The sequence below is a fragment of the Bombus impatiens genome, unplaced genomic scaffold (genome assembly GCF_000188095.3).
Source record: "Bombus impatiens unplaced genomic scaffold, BIMP_2.2 scf_0418, whole genome shotgun sequence".
Taxonomy (NCBI): Eukaryota; Metazoa; Arthropoda; class Insecta; order Hymenoptera; family Apidae; genus Bombus; species Bombus impatiens.
This window is the reverse complement of record NT_176837.1, coordinates 2,004,413-2,022,597: the sequence shown is the minus strand read 5'-3', so window position 1 is coordinate 2,022,597 and position 18,185 is coordinate 2,004,413. Positions and strand designations below refer to the sequence as shown.

The 18,185-nt window shown below is 36.9% G+C and overlaps 1 long non-coding RNA gene across 1 annotated transcript in view; it reads left to right on the top strand.

The window, feature by feature from the left end:
• Positions 1–17,721, top strand: part of LOC117151776 — a 121,759-nt gene extending 104,038 nt beyond the window's left edge. The window contains exon 3 of the long non-coding RNA XR_004461894.1: positions 16,901–17,721. This is a non-coding gene — a long non-coding RNA (uncharacterized LOC117151776). The remainder of the gene's footprint in view (positions 1–16,900) is intronic.
• Positions 17,722–18,185: the final 464 nt, after the last annotated feature.

The window sequence follows — 18,185 nt, the reverse complement described above, 5'->3', positions numbered from 1 at the left end:
TGCCATTATATCATTATCCATTGAGGATATCATGTGAGAAGAATGAATTCTTGAAAATAATTTTTATATTTAATATGCTATAGAAAGTTCTGTGAGATTTATGGTGATTTATAATAAATAAATCTGCTCTTGAATTTGCCTAGATTATACGATTACAAATTTTTATAATATAAGATATAAAAATTATGACTGTAATTGGAAAAGATATTTAACTAGTTGTATCAAAAACCAAATAATTAATAAAAGGTAATTTGCATTAAAAGACAGTGTTAGAAAGAAAGAGGTATAGAAACGAACACCTTAATAGACACGCGCATACTTGGGAAAGAACACCGCGGTAGTTGCATCAACAACATCGAGAAGCAAAGACAAACACACGTAAACAAGTATCAAACTCTCGTTGCATGAATTATCGCACTCTGTCTCGTTTACATTCGTTTGTCGATGCCGCACTGTTTGCAGCCGTGCTTGCCTTTCGTGCATTTACTTCACGGGCCACCCGTTGTCGACGTGAAAACTTTTAATTCATCTTCGAGCGAACGTTGTTCCACGGCCTGAAATAATGCACAGGACAATTGGAATGTACGACGTAAATCACGTTTCATAGTGTACACGTAGTAGATTAGACAATAGATTCAAAACTTGTCTGACTATTAGAACTCCATAGAGCATCGAATTATTGGTGGGGATATATCGTGATTATGTAATATGAAAAAAACAGGAAATGGGCAGAAGAAGAAAATATAAGTGAAAGACGAGACAACTTGTTGAATATAGTCGTATGCGTTAATTTATATAATTGTTAATCTACCACATTAGAGAGTGGTGATACTACATTATACTTATTAGAGAAACAATATTTGTGCATCTTCAAAATTTTACTAATAAAATATCATAATGGAAAAGTTTCGCGAATGATGATGATCAGTCTTGGTTAAATTCATAGCTAAACGATAAATGTACGAAGAAGCTTCCATTTCAATTTACCATGCTCCTATCTTTACGTAGAAACGTGTAAGCGTTGTAAATAATTCATTGAACCTGAGAGCTGCTATACCCACGTCGATGGCTAAGTTCCCATGTCTGATTGATACGGTTTGCTATTTCTGCTCTCTATTTCCCATCTCCACACTGTCAATCATTCACTGTTACGATCGGCCAGCTTAGTACACGTATACGTAGAACACAGAGGGGCAGAGAGAGAGAGAGAGAGAGGAGATGCAGTAGTATTGTATCGTATTTGTCAACCCTAACAGCTTTCGTGGCCTGAGCCCCATTATGACTTTCCTTCGAATCTCCTACGTAATGTATGCGGTGTCTTTCGTTTCAGCTACCTGTAATCACGTGTATAATTCTACACTTTGCAGTAATAATGTAGAGATTCAATCAAAATTCACTGTAAAATATGAAACAGAAAGGATCGCGTACGAATGTTGGAAGAATAACTCGATTATATTAAGTGATATAAGTGGATGGTGGTAATCTTGTTCTCAATATACGTAGTTGTATTGCGGCAAATAAAAATCCAACCACTTATTGTCAGAATTAATCATTTGCAAATATACTAACACAATACTTCAATACTAACACAAATACTCCTATGATACGTTTTATAAAGTTATGTACAAAAGTTGTGGAGGAATAATTTGATTTAATAATTAGAATATTTAATATGTAACAAAATACCTCTTAATATATTGATTTAATTAATTAAAAATTCTTTGACTACAAGTTTCTTCGACTTTAATACTCTTCAAACTACATGAAAACAGTACATAAAATTTTCATTACAGCTTACAGTACATTTAGTATCATTTGCATTCAACGTTACTCTTTCTTTCTTATAGTTATGCGTTCAGAGCATGCGTTTGCGTTTCCACTTTCATAAGGAAACACAAGACCTTAAGCGTGCCGTTAACAACCGTATCAGTAATATCGTGGACGATAACGAATTCCGCACTGAATCCAATCCATTCGGATGTATCAGCGATGATATAACGTCAGCGACGTATATCTAATTTATTCATCCGTTCGGGAGCCCATAGGTATGCATCGAATTCTACGGATTCTTTGGGAAATTGCTTGCCGGTTACGGCTGAACCAGCACGCACCAGCGAGCTCCGACGTCCGCATAGAAATGACCGCTCGACCCTGACCATTCCTCCCCGAAATACGAAAAATTCTTATCGCAAATAATATTCATCCCGGACGAGCGTGGCCCAAAGTAGCGGAGCAAAGCAATGGAATTTCGATGCCGAATTATCGAAAGCAAAATGTCGAAAATCATCGAACCATTCGTATAAAACTTTGTTCGAATTAGTCAAGTTACTTGAGTTCGAACAATTTAAATGGAGCAATTTAAGCGATTTGAAACTTCTTCGTGATAGCGAATGTCATTTATTTGAATCGAAATGAAGTCATTTCACTGCAAATTGCTCGAATGCATTCGAAACGTTTCATTAATGTGAATCTGGTATCTTTGACTCGAAATATCCTTTCAAGTTGTAAATAAAGTTAGAACATTTTTAACTATTCCTTGAAAGGAACACTAATTGTTGGATGATATAATATTCTTAATGTTCGTGAACAATCATACTGACAATTAGTAAACTTCAAACTTTCCGATAAACATTCCGAGATGAGTTTTATATTCCCTCTTCTTCACTTTTTCCAATATACAACTCTAGATATTAAATCATAAATACCATTTGAAGTATCCATTTTTCTTTCATACTTTAAACTGGATTATTTGAATTTGAATAACTTCAAGATAATTTAACTACAGAAATATGTATATGAACTTGAAAGTAAATTCGAGCGACTTCAACTGAAGTAACATGACTAATCTGAACGAACGAAAAGAAAGAAGTTACCTTATTTCTTCTCCTTCTTCGATCCAACCTATTCGCCACTTTCTCGAGTTTCTCTGTCTTCTTTATTTGTCTTTCCCTCTAGTTTCTTCCCCTCTGCCTGGTAATATTTAGTTTGTTTCCTCCACGTTTCCCTCAGTCGTCTTTTATCCCTCTGGAATGGATATGTTTTCTTGGACCAAACTCTCTGTTCTTTTATTCTATCCCCCACCACTGGTTATTATTATGCCTCCGCTGACCCGTACAAACAATGACGTCGTAGAAAGTATCCCTTCTCCCATCCACACACAGTGGTAAACAGGATGAAAAATATCTGATCTCTGACTCCTTTTTTCCCCTCCTCATGCTCTTCTCCTGCCGCGACGTTCTTTCGTTAAGCTGATTGAACCCAGCCAGAGAAATTTCAAATTGGACTTCCTCCTAGTTCGTTATACGGTCGAAAGGATCAATCGTAGTGACTAGCTATCCGCCGGTTTTGGAAAGGATTCCACGGGAAAGTAATCAAAAGTTTGGGATTAACCGGGACATCGCGCACGGATTTTCGACACGTGAACTGTTTCCTTGCGGATACGTGCACGTGTGGCGCTGCGCGTTTGAATAAATATAAATTGGTAGTAGAACAATTGTTTTACTAATGAAGTATATGCATGATATAAAAGATTCAAAAGTTCAGAATTACTTTTCAGTGGATTTCATAGCAAATTTTCTGTGAAATTCACTATTGATTCGAAATTATTCCTGCAAATAAATTCATCATCAGTTTGATTGATATTTTAATTAATTTTTCTACATTGCTGGATCCTATGGAATGTGTACTAATTTCAAGTTTCTACCTGGCATTTAATACGTATTATATTATAGAAGGGACGATAGAAATACACAGAATATTAGGAAGTTTTCTATTTAACGATAATTACACATACCCATTTTTAATCTTTCACGGGTCACAGGTGATATGAAAATATCGTAACATCAGATGGCACGTGTATCTTCGATCGAGACAAAAATTGCATAAATTTCACGTTAGTCCCTCTTAACCCCTACCTACCCAATCTCGCGGATACGTACCGTAAATTACCCCAATATCACGTCCATCGTGATGACCAATCCTACCCTCTGAAATACCATTTCCAGACCGATATCTCTTCGAAATAGGTAAAACAGAGACAGACAATGGGGAAGGGTAGACTCGTTGTGCGCGAGTTTCATAAAAGCCCCAATTTCGCAGGTGCTAAATCCGTCGAGTTTTCCAATCAGTAGCCAGGCGATAATACGAGACGGTGGACACGAGCATGGTTTGCCAGTGGTTGCGATTAATTAGGCGCGTAGTGGCACCCCACGGAGACATTCGGAGATTTTTGCATAAATCCGCACCTGTCGCGTGGCACAGAGTTACAAATACAGAAGGGAGCAGGGGGAGAAAGTACTAACTGCTGATTCAAGCCGTAGAGAAACCACGGGAGAAGCGGACGAGACCGGCCGTCCAGCTATGGGGTGGACACCGTGAAACATTGTTTTAGGCCTATAAATAATCGTTATTGCCGCGTTAATCATGGATAGTCGAGAGGCTCCATTATTCGTAGTGCCTCGGGGGTGGCGCACGGTATGTTATTGCCCCCTTAAACGAAGGGGTCGGCATAGCGCCAACCCTTACGGTTTCGATGCTGCTGGTATTGCTCGACTGGAAGCATGCCGCGAATTGCTCAGAACGAGCCGATCGAATCCTGCACGGCGTCGGATGCTATGGCCTAGTCTAGAATCCCCCTTTATTGATATCTGCATACCTGATGAGTTTTCCGGCAGCCTATCGTGGCCGCCCTGTTTCGTGGATTCCCATGGAAACCCGGTTGCACCATGCGATTATACGTCTCGTCCGTCCGCTTAACTACGCTACGATCGTTTAGATCGCAGATATTCATGGAACGAAGATGGATCGAAGAAGTTCCAGGTATTCGAGAGGATCCCTGAGTACATTCGGGTACTTCGCGTCGACCGTGTTTAAATGATAATCAGAGAAACGAGATCGATACACACGCAGGTGAATCTGGCGTAGAATCGTTCTATCGAAATTTCAAACCGTTGCATTATGCTTTAGAAACACAGAAAATTTGGTGAAAATTTGGAAATGTACTTTTCTTTTTATAGAATATTGATAAGTGTGTTTGTTGTAAAGAATGTATTTATAGTAGCTTCGCGTGTAATTTGAAATATAACTTTCTTTTATCAATCTTTTTATATCTTTCCTCTACGTTATACGTTGAACGCTTGACACGATTATTTTTTAAATGTTATCTTATAAAAAAGGAAACTAAATTGTTTTATGAGAAAAAGTAAGATACCTAGCAGATAAATTAGTATATAATATCTATAACTATGATGATTATGAAAACGCAATTTTGCAATTAAAATACATACCGTCAAAAATAACAGTATTACTCAAGTACTTTAATAATACTTCGTCGTATTTTTATTTCTATCTATCTATTTCGAGAATCGGTTATTGATATTTTCCAAATATTTAAATATAATAATAAAATACTACGATTGTATGTGGGCGATTTGATGATTTACGGTGATGTTAATGAACTTCTCCGTGTAGAATGATTTCAATCTCGTTCAATTACTCCGGAAGAACTCGATTACCGATAATCACTGAATATTAATTACCAGCGCCTCGGTAGAGCGCATGATTTATATCGATTCGAATACACGGGTGTTCATTTATCGCGCGCGCGGTTTCCAAAGTGATTTTTGGACAAGCGCATTATTTGATACTCTTATTAACACACGCGTGCACACCCTAGTGAACATTATCTCCATGGTCCGGGTACCGCTAGTGATTGAAATTTGAATTGCGTTCCGCCCACAGATTTCTTTGTGGCGTAACTGCTTTAACGTGGCTAATTTCAATCACGAAAATTGTTAACGAGTCGATAGTATCGATTGATCGTCCTGTATTCTCTCTTTTGTAATCAAATCCTGTATCGTGAATCAGTTTCCATTGTCTTGATTATCATTAACATTGTAGCGTCTTTAATTTTCATATATGTAACATCTCATTATATGTAAGATTTATACATAACATATTTTTAATTGTTTTCAGTTAGTTTACATTATTGATTGCCGTTCTTCAGTCTTGTAAGGAGAACTTTTAAAGGAAAATTCCAATGGTTTGCTTAATATTATGTTTCGTTACTATTTCTTCTTCCCTTTAAATTTTCCAAATTTATGAAATTTTGATGAACTTGAGGTATTTATAATAGTTAAACTTGTTTTTAAATGATAACAATTCTGTTAATATCTCTGATTTATATTTCGTGTTTTTATGAAACCTACAATAAATCTTTTATATTTCGATAAAACAATGTTCTATATCGATTTATGTCTCTTAATAATGTCACGTTTGTGAAAGTATTATACGTTATTTCTCTTCGTGATCTTCGATCCCTAAAGAACTAAAACTATCTTTTCATACCTGATATGAGAAACACATGGTGTCTTCTCTAAGCCGTACATTCTGCACTGTTCTTCGCTTTATTAAACTGTCGAAGGACCAAAAACGATCATCGTCTCTATGATAGCCGATCGAAGCAAAGAAATCAACAAACTGATTCTCAGTTTTCTAACGTCCATATTCGACGCGTCGCGCTGTGTCCTGTCGCAATCAATATAGAGAGGCAATCTTTGTCCAGGCTAATATTTTCCTTCGCCCGGCGTCGAGGTTGTCACGTCATTCTACAAAAGCTTCGTAAAAGGAGCGACAGGCAAACAGACGCATTCGAAATTCGATACCGGGCCATCGGGCGACACTGATCGACGTTCTAATAAATCAAAGGCCGGTGTCACGAGCACACGGAGGAGCAGACAGAGGAGATTAACTTATCGAGCCACGAGACCAGAGCACAATCTAGGATAACTTTCGACTGGGTCCGAAGTTAACTGGGCGCGCAATTTTGCGTGAACCCGCGTAACAAACAACCGTCTGAAGCCCTTTTGTTCTGGACACCCGGCTGCAGTTGCGTGTGACGTGCGATCTTGAAACGGGAAACTATGGCTATTTCCAATCGTGTCTGACTAGTTACCGACCGTACTACTTCACTTTTATTTTTTCGTCCCCTGTCGTCTGGTCAAAAGCCACTGAGGGTTGAGGACTATTCAGCACTAGATTTTATTATACGATTTAACTATCGCGATGTTTTTTACTTTCTGTCTGTTACGTTTAACTGTTTGCAAGTGTAAACTGAAAATATAAAATATTTTCGATTTTGCATAGGTAACTTTCCACTTAAGAGAGGATTCTATATGAATATAGTGAGCCATTTAGCGTTGCAAAAAATGATATTTTGTTAATGATAAATAACGATTAATCTCATAGATTTTAGTACTTCATTTGCGAGAAATTAAAATCGTTATTAAAATTTGTTTTTTAGATAGTTATATTATTTGTTATTTAGATTATAAAATAGAGTATAAGATTCAGATTAGATATATACAATCTTCTGTTATAACAGAAATAAATATTATATACGTAATAATACATGTATATATATAATTAAAAATACAGGACGATTGATAATATTATAAAATTTCATTAAGGCAAATACATCAAAATTTCATTTTCATACGTGACAAAAACTTCCGAGTTCACAGATAAATCTTTTTACTTTCGAATTTTTTAAATAATGTCTTTTTACACTTTTGAAATACCGAGTTGGAAAGCTGAACCAGTGTGACAGTGTGTATTTATTGGAATGTGTTATTCCTTTGCATTTGCAAGTGTGTTCGTTCGCAAATATTTTTTCCCGCGCGTCACGCGTGTACATAAACGTTCGTTAGCGTGAAACAACGTTGTGGACAGTGGTGCTGACCCATCGAATTTTATATCTCGCGAGTGCTTCGCTGACGATAGGAATTCAGGATGCGTTGGAAGATTCACCAGGTTTCTGTGTTTGATCGTTCCTGTTCAAAACTTCATAGGCTTACTATCCAAACCTTTCAATCATTGATACAAATTCCTAGAAAATTCTTAATCAGACTTACCATTAAAAAAGAATATTTCTCATAAAACAGGACCGAATACTGTTTTCTGCTTTTTTCACTTAATAACCATCGAAACTTTCCATAACAAAAATATTCTTGATGATGTTATCGTTTAATTATATTACATTATTCTCTTTTACGCCCTCTCCGTCTCACAATTTCTCTAAATTATTCATAAAAAGAACACCGCATTGCTATTCTACTAAAACACAACGGTGGAACGCGGAACTAAATTTAAATACAAAACTTGGGTCCCGGTCCACTTTCAAACTCTCCGCGTACTGATTCTAAAATCACGATACATCGGTGGTCTGAGATCGTGAACCCGAGTCAATACGGCAGTTGAGCGATCTGGTAGTCGAGGCACGCGTCAGTTTCGTTGTTTTAGGACTGCGGTCCATCGCGAGGGACGAGTCCTTCGTGCGGATACCGAGCGTTAATTGTGGAAAAGCGAAGCGACGCCAGGTTTACCGGGTCAGTTCATTCGAGATCGTCAGGAAAGCAGGTACGATCAGGCCTTCAACTACAAGCTGCCACGAGGGAAGTAGGAGGCACATCCACTACGATCTCCGCGGTTATTAGATTAGTTCGGTCCTACCTACCGTCCGTACGGAATATCGTTAACTGTTCGTAATCTCATTCTGCTACCTAAACCGTGATGTGACATCGGCTCACCGAGAAATCCGCATGGCTTCTTTGCAAACTATCCTGGAATTAGCGTGCACTCCATTCGGCTTCTGTTTGTCGATTGCTCGATGAATTTCGATCTTTCATTTACGAAAATTTTCGAAATTTGAAGAAAAAATTAAAAAAATAAAAAATCGTGATTTCTCAAATAATTTAGAAATGCTAATGAGATGTTTTAAGGACATTCTGTATCGTTATAAAATAATTTTGTAGATCATATTTTTTATTTTATTTTATAATAAGTAATTTATATTAATTTCTAAGATAATTAGTTATGAAATAAAAAATTGAACCGCATGCTTTTGTACTGAGAATTATATCAGTCGTATTTTTGATGCTTCGTATTTGCCGTATGATACATTAGTTGCATTTGAAGAAGCCGATAATAATAATTAAACGATGCTTGAACAATTTGCGATGAAAAGTATGTAGCTGTAATGGAAAAGCGCGTCAAAGCAACAGCTTCGTTCTTCTACGTTTTTAACTGCCGCTTCTTCGCTACAGCCATGATCGATTTTCCTCCCAAATATGTGCATATCGGAAACTCTCGACAAATATGTATGCACGAAGGGCGCCACTGCCACTCAACTTTGTTGGAACGCCGATCGTTCGAGGGATCATCCGCGGCACTGGCGGCATCGAAAATGTTCGATGAATTAGTCTCAAACAGGGTACTTATAGTAACCGATCGTTTTCCGAATAAAAAGAATAAATGTTTGAAATGACATATTTTATACTTAAATTGTTTCTCTGAAAAGAATATTAAGAATAAATTAATTTTTTTTTACAATTATATAATTGTATACACATACACGACTAAACTATCTCAAAAATGTCAAAAAAGAAAGTTGTACTATTATCAATTATTAAATTCCAATTCGTTGAAAGGAACTCACAAACAGGGGAGAGAAATCAACGCGAGACGATCAATTTCAATTACTTTCACACAGAAGACAAATTTTAATTAACACCATTCACATCTACGCTATAATTCGAATCAAATTAATTCACACAATCTAAAACTCCTAACAAACGCGATTCCCCTAAATCACACAACCCCGGACGATTTTTCATCGTATGATACAATCCTTTAAACAAGATTACGCGTTCACCCTTCGCGGGGCATTGAATTACTCAAAACCATCGCGATTTCGTTGAGCGGGATATCGATAGGCTCGTTGAACTTCAAATTAATCCAACGATCTCCTCCCTGATCATTCTATCTGGCCTATCTGGTTTCAACCATAATTTCCTGCGAAACAAGTAAAACGCTCTCGTACGTTCTATCGGCGCCACCCCGTGCAGATCTCCGCAGGAAAATCTAAATCTAAATCTAAATCCTCGTTTACGTCGACTGATCGATACGCCGATAATTACGCTAATCTGGAAACGGTAACAACATGATCGAGGGCAGAAGCTGGTACAGGTATCCGAGGTGGCGGTATGGCCCTATCATCATCATCATCATCATCAACACCGGCTACACGGCCGGTTATACACGGCGGATAATATTCGTACATATGTAGCGATGCATTATTACGCATTATTAGTCGCGCGGCGGGCGCATGCGGCTCGCACGACAGCATCGATTTCCCTCTATTATTGTCACTACGAATCCCGGTAGATCAGCCGTGTGCCGCTCGTCCGTATGAATACCTACGCCTCGAGAGAGCCGTGATCCTGTTTCCAGGCCGCACGGGCCACGTCGATAAACGCATTCGCCGTGGCATGGCACGCCCGTGTTCGAACGTGTGTGCGCTTGTAAATGGCCGGGAGAATGCGTTCCCTCGATAAGCACCACGTCGTGTCGTTTCTGAAGTTCGTTTTATTCTCGTTTAAAACACCGGACACGAAAGCGCGCACGATTCTTGCACCTGGCTTGCACGTCGTGGCGCGTAGCGCGCTTTAGCGCGGAAAGAATTCGAATATGAGGTTGTATATCTTTTCTTAGAAGGGGATGGGAAATCGATAGAGGATGGAGCGATTTTACGGTTTTCCTTCTGTTTTGATTTAAGAGGGGTTTTGCTTGGAATTTGGATGTGATTAGGCTGAATTGTTGAAGCGTGTGGCACGTGAGGATATGTATTGGTTTATTGAAACCAGTTATAGGAGGATAAAACGTTAATGAAATATTTCGCATCTTGACTCGTCTATGTATTTTTCAAATAGCGATTTTCCTTAATTGTATTACGTGATTGAAATCTATGTATTTTTTCTATGTTGGTTATTTGATTTAATTATTGTAATAGTGCATATATGTGGTAATCCGGTTTCTCATCAAAGCACATCAAATGTTAATCAATGGTTAATCATCTTTTACCGTATATTATTAGGTTGTCCGAAAAGTTTCTTTCGGTTTATGAGGAAATAATAGACGCACAACGTTTTTTGTTTTATATTATTTTGTCGAATTACGTACGATCCATTTTGTCCTGTTGAGATAAACACCGCGACATTTCACAGATTTGGTTTCACGTTTATATGAAGGTGTACTGTTGTAAAAAAACACGTTTGTGAAAGAAAGACACTTTTCGAACAACCTAATACGAAGCTTGCGTTATATCTTATCGTGATTTCATGTAGAAAATATTACAATGAATGTCCTTACGAAACAATAATAGGAAATAGAAGAAGTTTAGTGAAAGAAACCACAACGGAAAGAAAAGACACGCTAGGAACTCTGAATTTACTGTTGACGAACCATTAATCTTTTACTGTGAAATTTTATTTCAAACCATCTGCATTAAAATATACCCATACCAAATTACATGTACTTATATACAATATCTTATAAACACAACTCATATACAAATCTAATAATTTTTATTGTAAAATTCTCAAAAAACACGAGTTCACCGAAAGTGAACTCAACGTTCGTCAGTTAACTTCGCTATGAAATATATCTAGCAGAAATCCTGCAAAAAACCAATAATACCGTCAAAGTGGATTGCACTTTTCAGTACAGTATAGGACCAAACGACTCAGTCTAAAACACTCATTAATCAAAAAACTGTAGACAAATTCGAGCGAACATCAATTTAGATGCACAAGTTCAGTCGACAAACCCGGTAGACGAGCAACGAGAGCGGGAGAAAGAAAAAAGTGGAGTTTCGCGTAAATTTCGTGGAGCGAAATCGAGGCGACGCCTCCTCCGGCGATGTCATTCTGGCGACGAGCTCCACTTTTTTCCCACGGCGACGAAAAATTTCGACGGTGAAATTATTACGACCTAAAGCGACGTCCACGGGCTGACACGCAGGGCAACGATAGACGAAGCAATTACCGGCCGGACGCGTCAGCTAATTCTACATTTTTCCGTGTCGTTATAATGTAACTAACAGAGTGACGATCGAGCGAATATTCCATTATACGAGCAATTTCCCGAAAATTATTCAAGAGCGACGTGGCTAATAGAGGCGCAAGTGTGGCAAAGATGATTGCCTTTTAACCAGAAAATTCAGTTATCATGCGCGGATGACCTAATTTATCTGGAGAATACAAAATTCATACGATCGGTACACTTGCCTCCTCGTTGTGTTTCTGAGGATAACGTTCACTGTTTTAAACGAGATCGACAGGACGGGTCATCTATCTTTTGCTTTGGAATTTTCAATTTTTAATTACATTAGTCACGTTTATGTTGATTCTTCTGATATTAGTTACTTGCAAAACTTCTTGCGTCATCTGCTATTCCCAATACTGTTATAAACAAATTTCTTTCTGCAGTTAACCAACAAAAAAAAAAGACACGATTTGGTCACATTTTGACATTCTACGATTCTGTGTAATTTTATTATCTATACACACACACACATATAATACGCTTGTCTTCTCGCGATATTTGAGGATTAATAAACACGATTCTTCAGAGAAATCGATAGAATGGATCGTTCCTCGTTTTATTAGAAAGCTCGAATCTTTTGTTTCGTTAAATTTACGTTCTGCAAAATTAGATTCTACGTTTGTCTCTTGATTGGCGAAGAATAAAGCATAAAAGAAACATGGAGTTTTGATTTTGACGTAAGAATCGCAAGAATCGAAGGATAAATGTTAATAGGCTACGTGTGTAATTTTATTTCGATTATGGGAATGTCTTATTACAAAAGTTTCTGGAATATTTCCAAGAGTATACGTTGACGGAAGTTTAACGAGTCGATAGTGGGTCAAGTGTTGCTGTAATCGTGCAATCTTGGCTCGTAAACCTACTGCCAATTCGTGTTTCCTTAGATTATGCAACGTTGCAAGCCACCAAGAACGAGTTTACCCCTATAAATAATCGTATAAATAAGGTTCGTTAAAATACGCGTGTTCTAAGATAGAATAATTCATTACATATGTCGGACAAATTGTAAATTGCCCTATATCCTGTAATAAACTGGAAATACCTTTCGAGTGTCGCAATATTCGAAATATCTTTGTTGCTCATTGCTTAAATTAATATTACTGTAACGATAAAAGTACTTATTTAAATCTTATTTAAACATTTAGAAGTTAAATCAATTAAAGAATTATATAAATAACTAAACAATTAATAATTACTATTAATTCCACCTAATAAAGTAAAAGAATTGAATTTATATTCTTCTTGTATATATACTTTAGAATATACAATAAAATTATATGGCCACTTTATCTAATTTCTTTGAATAATCTAACGTTCGCAAATAAAAATTCTTTTAATAAGTCAAACAAAGAAAACGTCTAATAAGAGATTTGAACCTAGTTAATACATTTCAGGAGGTATGTTTTTACATAGTACAGTTAAATGAAATAACCAATTAAAATGTTAATCTGTAATTCATATGTTATAACCTGACCAGTGCACGTGGCAAAAAAATATTAATCCATAGAAAATAAGCTGGAAACGTGATTACACAATTGCTTTGAACAGTGGAAAAAAGCCTGATAGAATTTTTAAACAAATGGAGGAATAATCGGCGAGCAAACACAGCAAACGGTCACATGCAATGCGAGCTCTTGGTTGCGCTGACGTCAATTACTCGCTGAACTTTTCGCATCGCCCGATATTATCGCGAATATTGTTACAGGCAATTTTTTGCCGCAGTTAACCAATGAAAAAGAAACAGTCTTCCAGGTACACAATTATTTCTTCCTTTAGAGAGCCACAGACACAGAGGGTGAATAACCCGGAGAAAAGTTTTGAACAATCGCGTGCCTAGCCGAGCACGAGCAGTAATTCTGAACGTGTGTCGCGTCTCTTATGTTCCATTTCATTTCCAATTATACAACTTTATAATTCGAGTCCAGATTGCGAATTGTTTCGGGACGATTTCCAATTGAGACATTAGTTATCAAAAATTAATCATCGTAATAGTAACACACTTTCCATTTCTATTTCTGTAATATTATAAATATCTCTTTTATTTCTAACTCTAAATTAAGAGATCTTTCGTTTTCGTAAAAATTATGCGAAGCTTCCTCCGCAGCTGGTGTTTCTATTTTTTTCTAACTTCCATTAGAAAGTAGGTTGGAGGAAACAAGGGAATACTTTAAAGAGAATAAGTTATACTTTCAGTAGCATATGTTTTTACGAGTACAACACACAGCATGCATTCTGCAGTTACATCTTTTTTATACTTTTTTAAACATGATCCTTCTTGCATAGATTTGCATAGGTCAGACCTTCCAATCGTTTTATGAAAAAGGTTATTTGATTAAACTGATGAAAAGAGTGATTCTGATTCTTCAAAATTATAGATACTAAAATAATTCTCAATGAAAGGGCTTAGCCCCTCGTTAGCGTCCATTTCAGCATGCTTCTGTCGGCGTGTAGTAAAAACAGAGACAAGCCAAACACGATGTTTTATCGCCATTGTTGTATTATCACTTTCAACAAAAACGAAAAATTTATATTACAATTTATTCTCGCGATCCCAGTAATTCTGCATTCGCGGAAAAAAAAAGTGTGACAGGAAGGTGATTTACCGCGTCGGGGCGAGCTATCAGCGATGCCGCCACTTCCGAAAATACAAATCGGTTTAATTGCACGGAAAATTTTTGGCCGCGTTGGCACGCTCGCAATGCGCATTAATAAACTGACGGAAGGGCGCGAATAAAGGATTCCAGAGGGGCGAACCGAACATTTCGTATCACCTTCGCCGGTCTCTCTGTAAATTAAGCTTTTGTTTAATTACGTCGACCGTCAACACTTTGCTGGAACGTTGACGGCAATGCACCGCGTGAATGCGAACCGGCCAAGAGGAAACCATAATATAATGTCGCGGAATTATGAAGCTCATTGACTGTTTGCACCGGAGCGTATCTCTCTTTTTAGTTTATTGTTCGTCCTCGTTTACTTCTCCTCATTCAATTGTCCGTTCGCGTTTTGTAAAATACTGTACGACATGCGTGAGAAACAACGAATTTCATAGAAACAATGGATGTTGAAGCTTGACTTTGGTGAAAGTTTAAAATTTATGTTCGATTATGTAGTAATTAGGTAACAACGTTATTATTAGATCTTTGCGGGAGAGTGAAGGATATTGGAATAAAAGTAGAACTACGTAAATTTGTTGATAAAATGTTGGTTAAATATTGGTCAATATACATTCGAGAACTAATCTCACAGATACAGTTTTAATTCCAATTTCATTTCTGATTATATAAATAACTCTTCTGTTTGCTCGGTTCATCTGAACAAAACTAATCCAAATTTTAATACCAAAGCTATGAAACTCCTCCTCTTTCCATTCGTAATGCGAATTAATGTGTTTATTACATATTAAAATTACATATCAAAAGGAATTTTGAAATCAGATTAAAACATAAAGCCCAAACTTCTCGACATTTATTAATATATACCTAGCAAAATCCAATTTTCCAAGGCTAAAACGTTCATATGAGAACTGTCCTACATTAAACAATTTTTGTGAAACATGAAACGTACGATGTACATATTATTTCTTAATTAGTAAACGATTGGATCGTATCGATTTGATTTTCAATTATTTACAAGTCAACAACAAAAAGAAAGGGTCAAAATGAAAAGCGATTTGTAATTTGAAAAATAAGTGAAATCAATTGTTGACAAACTTTGTTTGTTATCATTTCCACAAATGAAACGAGAAAAATCCGAATTTCATTATTCGTTCGCATTTTGTTTACTATGGATCCGAATTACATCGAAGAAGTTTAACGTAGTGGTAAACGCGATCGTCGATTCCAGAACATTTACATTTTTCCGCGGGGGAGAGAGCTGATCATCGTTTACGGTGTAAATCGATCCGACGACAAGTTTTCTACTTTCAGAAATAAAGTTTTCCCCGAGTGGATACGATTCAGAGGACGAGAGGCGAGCGGTGAGAACAGGAGCCGGAATGTTTCACGAAAGAGGCTTGCCGGGACACGGTTCAATGAAATCGACTGACTTTCACGAAGGCGTTTCGATAAATATTTATGGGGATATTCGTAAGGTTAAACGAAATCCAATAATAGAGCTTTTTCGTTGCGGCTGCTCGATTGTGTAGTTAATCGGCAGGGCATCGTGTCACGGTTCGTTCAGCCATTGCAATTTGTAACCGAACTCAATCCACGCTAAGCTTCTTCATCGTGCACTTTTACTTTGTTTATGAAAATCTTGTTTGCCTGCAAATTCGACTCTGTTTGCTGACTGCTCAATTTCCCCGAAAGTTATATCCACGTTATTACAAGGTGTCCCGCTAAGTGGAAAACACGACGTTCTCGTCGTTAGAGTCACGTTTGTAAGAGGTTTGATCAATTTTACATGCGTTCATTCTTTGAATTTATCTGCTTCTTTCTTTTTATTATTATTGCAATGAATTACTAAAATGAATTTTGACGATCGGTTGGCTGAGAATCATATAGCCGTGTAAGTCAGTGTACTGTTGTTTTCTATGATACTATATTCTATACCTATTATTTTCCAAAATTCATCATGTTCTTTTAACTGTGAAACTAAAAGGATGATACTTGTAAAAATCGTACAATAAAATCTTGATTTATACCGCTGCTAATTATTACTGGATTCCGCTCTCACCACAGATTACCTTGAATTTTCTGTTCAAATTACTCACAATTATACAAGCCAAATCAAAGTAGAAACTTTGACGTCAATTTCATATCTAACTACCTAATAATTTAAATATAATAATTTAAATATACCCAACGCTTTAGAAACTCAACGATCAAAGACTCTTTAATTTTCCTTTCTGAGCTGTTTAAATATTCACAGTCTGCCAAGAATACATAGAAAAATGCAAAATTTAAATCGCAACAGGAATATTCCTTTACGACGCTTTTAATTTTGATTTTTCGTTTTCCAGTATCAAAGGTAATCTCGGGGATCGTAGACGGGTTCACGGTAATCGGTTTCCATTGGTATACGAAACACCTACAGCACTCTAGGACGGAGCACTATTACCTACGATGCTCTGACACCTGTATGTATAGCCGCCTGCACTTAACGCTAACGTTAAACCGTGTAATGGATCGACGATACTGTTGCAAGAGTCCCTGCAGCTATTTCGAGCCCTCGCACGCCCGATTCCCTTTTCTGTAAAATACACCGGCAACGTCATTGATTGGAATCAATCATCGGTAGTTGCGTCCACCGCGTTGTACCAAAAAAAAAAAAAAAAGAAAAAATGCCGCAGCCGAAAAAAATCGAACTGTCACTGTTTCGCGGTGAATAACTGTCTACGCAGGTGCGACGCGCCAGTACGTTTTCCCACGAGACTTTGCTTTTCCCTTCGCCGACGTTAGTCAACGCAGTTTTGTTGCAAATTGTGCTGTTCCTTTCGCGCTCCACACTTTGTCCACATTTTAGACTTTGATTGTTTGGTGACAAAGAAAAGCCTGTTAATTACGTCAAATTAGCAGATTGCTTGTTTATTCTTTTTGAATTTCACGTGAAAGTGGTCTTAATGGCATTTAGATATGAAATAGGCCAAATTTTCAAACAAATGTTTACGAGTAATGAATGTAGTAAACTCTGAAAAACAAATGTTCAGAAACAATGAATATTGTTTGGGTTCCGAGGAGTACATGGTGGACAGTGGAAATCTTTTTCTCGAAATGTTAATAATATTATTAGGTTGTTGGAAAAGTTTCTTTCGTTTCATAAGGTGATAATAAATGAACAACAATTTCTGTATTATATTATTTTATTGAATTAGGTATGATCCATTTCGTTATATTTCAATTATTATGTTCGTGCATAATTCAATAAACTGATATAAAACAAAAAACATTGTGCGTCTATTATTTCCTTATAAAACGAAAGAAACCTTTCGGACAACCTAATATATAAAAGTTTCGTGCGTTCGGTGAGTACTTGATGCATTACGTCAACGTGCAAAAGTAGGTACTGATGTCTTTTGGAAAGACTTGTTTGACTGTTTTTATCGTGTCTACAATCGTAACATGACGTTTAATGATGAAATTATATGCACGCACAGCAACTTTGAATAACCTGTATAACTTTTAAATCAAACGTTGAATGCAACATTGTTGTAAAGTTGCAAGGTTTTGAGTGACAGTTTTGGTTTATGTGTTCTTTCTTATTCATAGGTATAACCGCGTTGGAGATTTAAAAAACATTTTCTTACT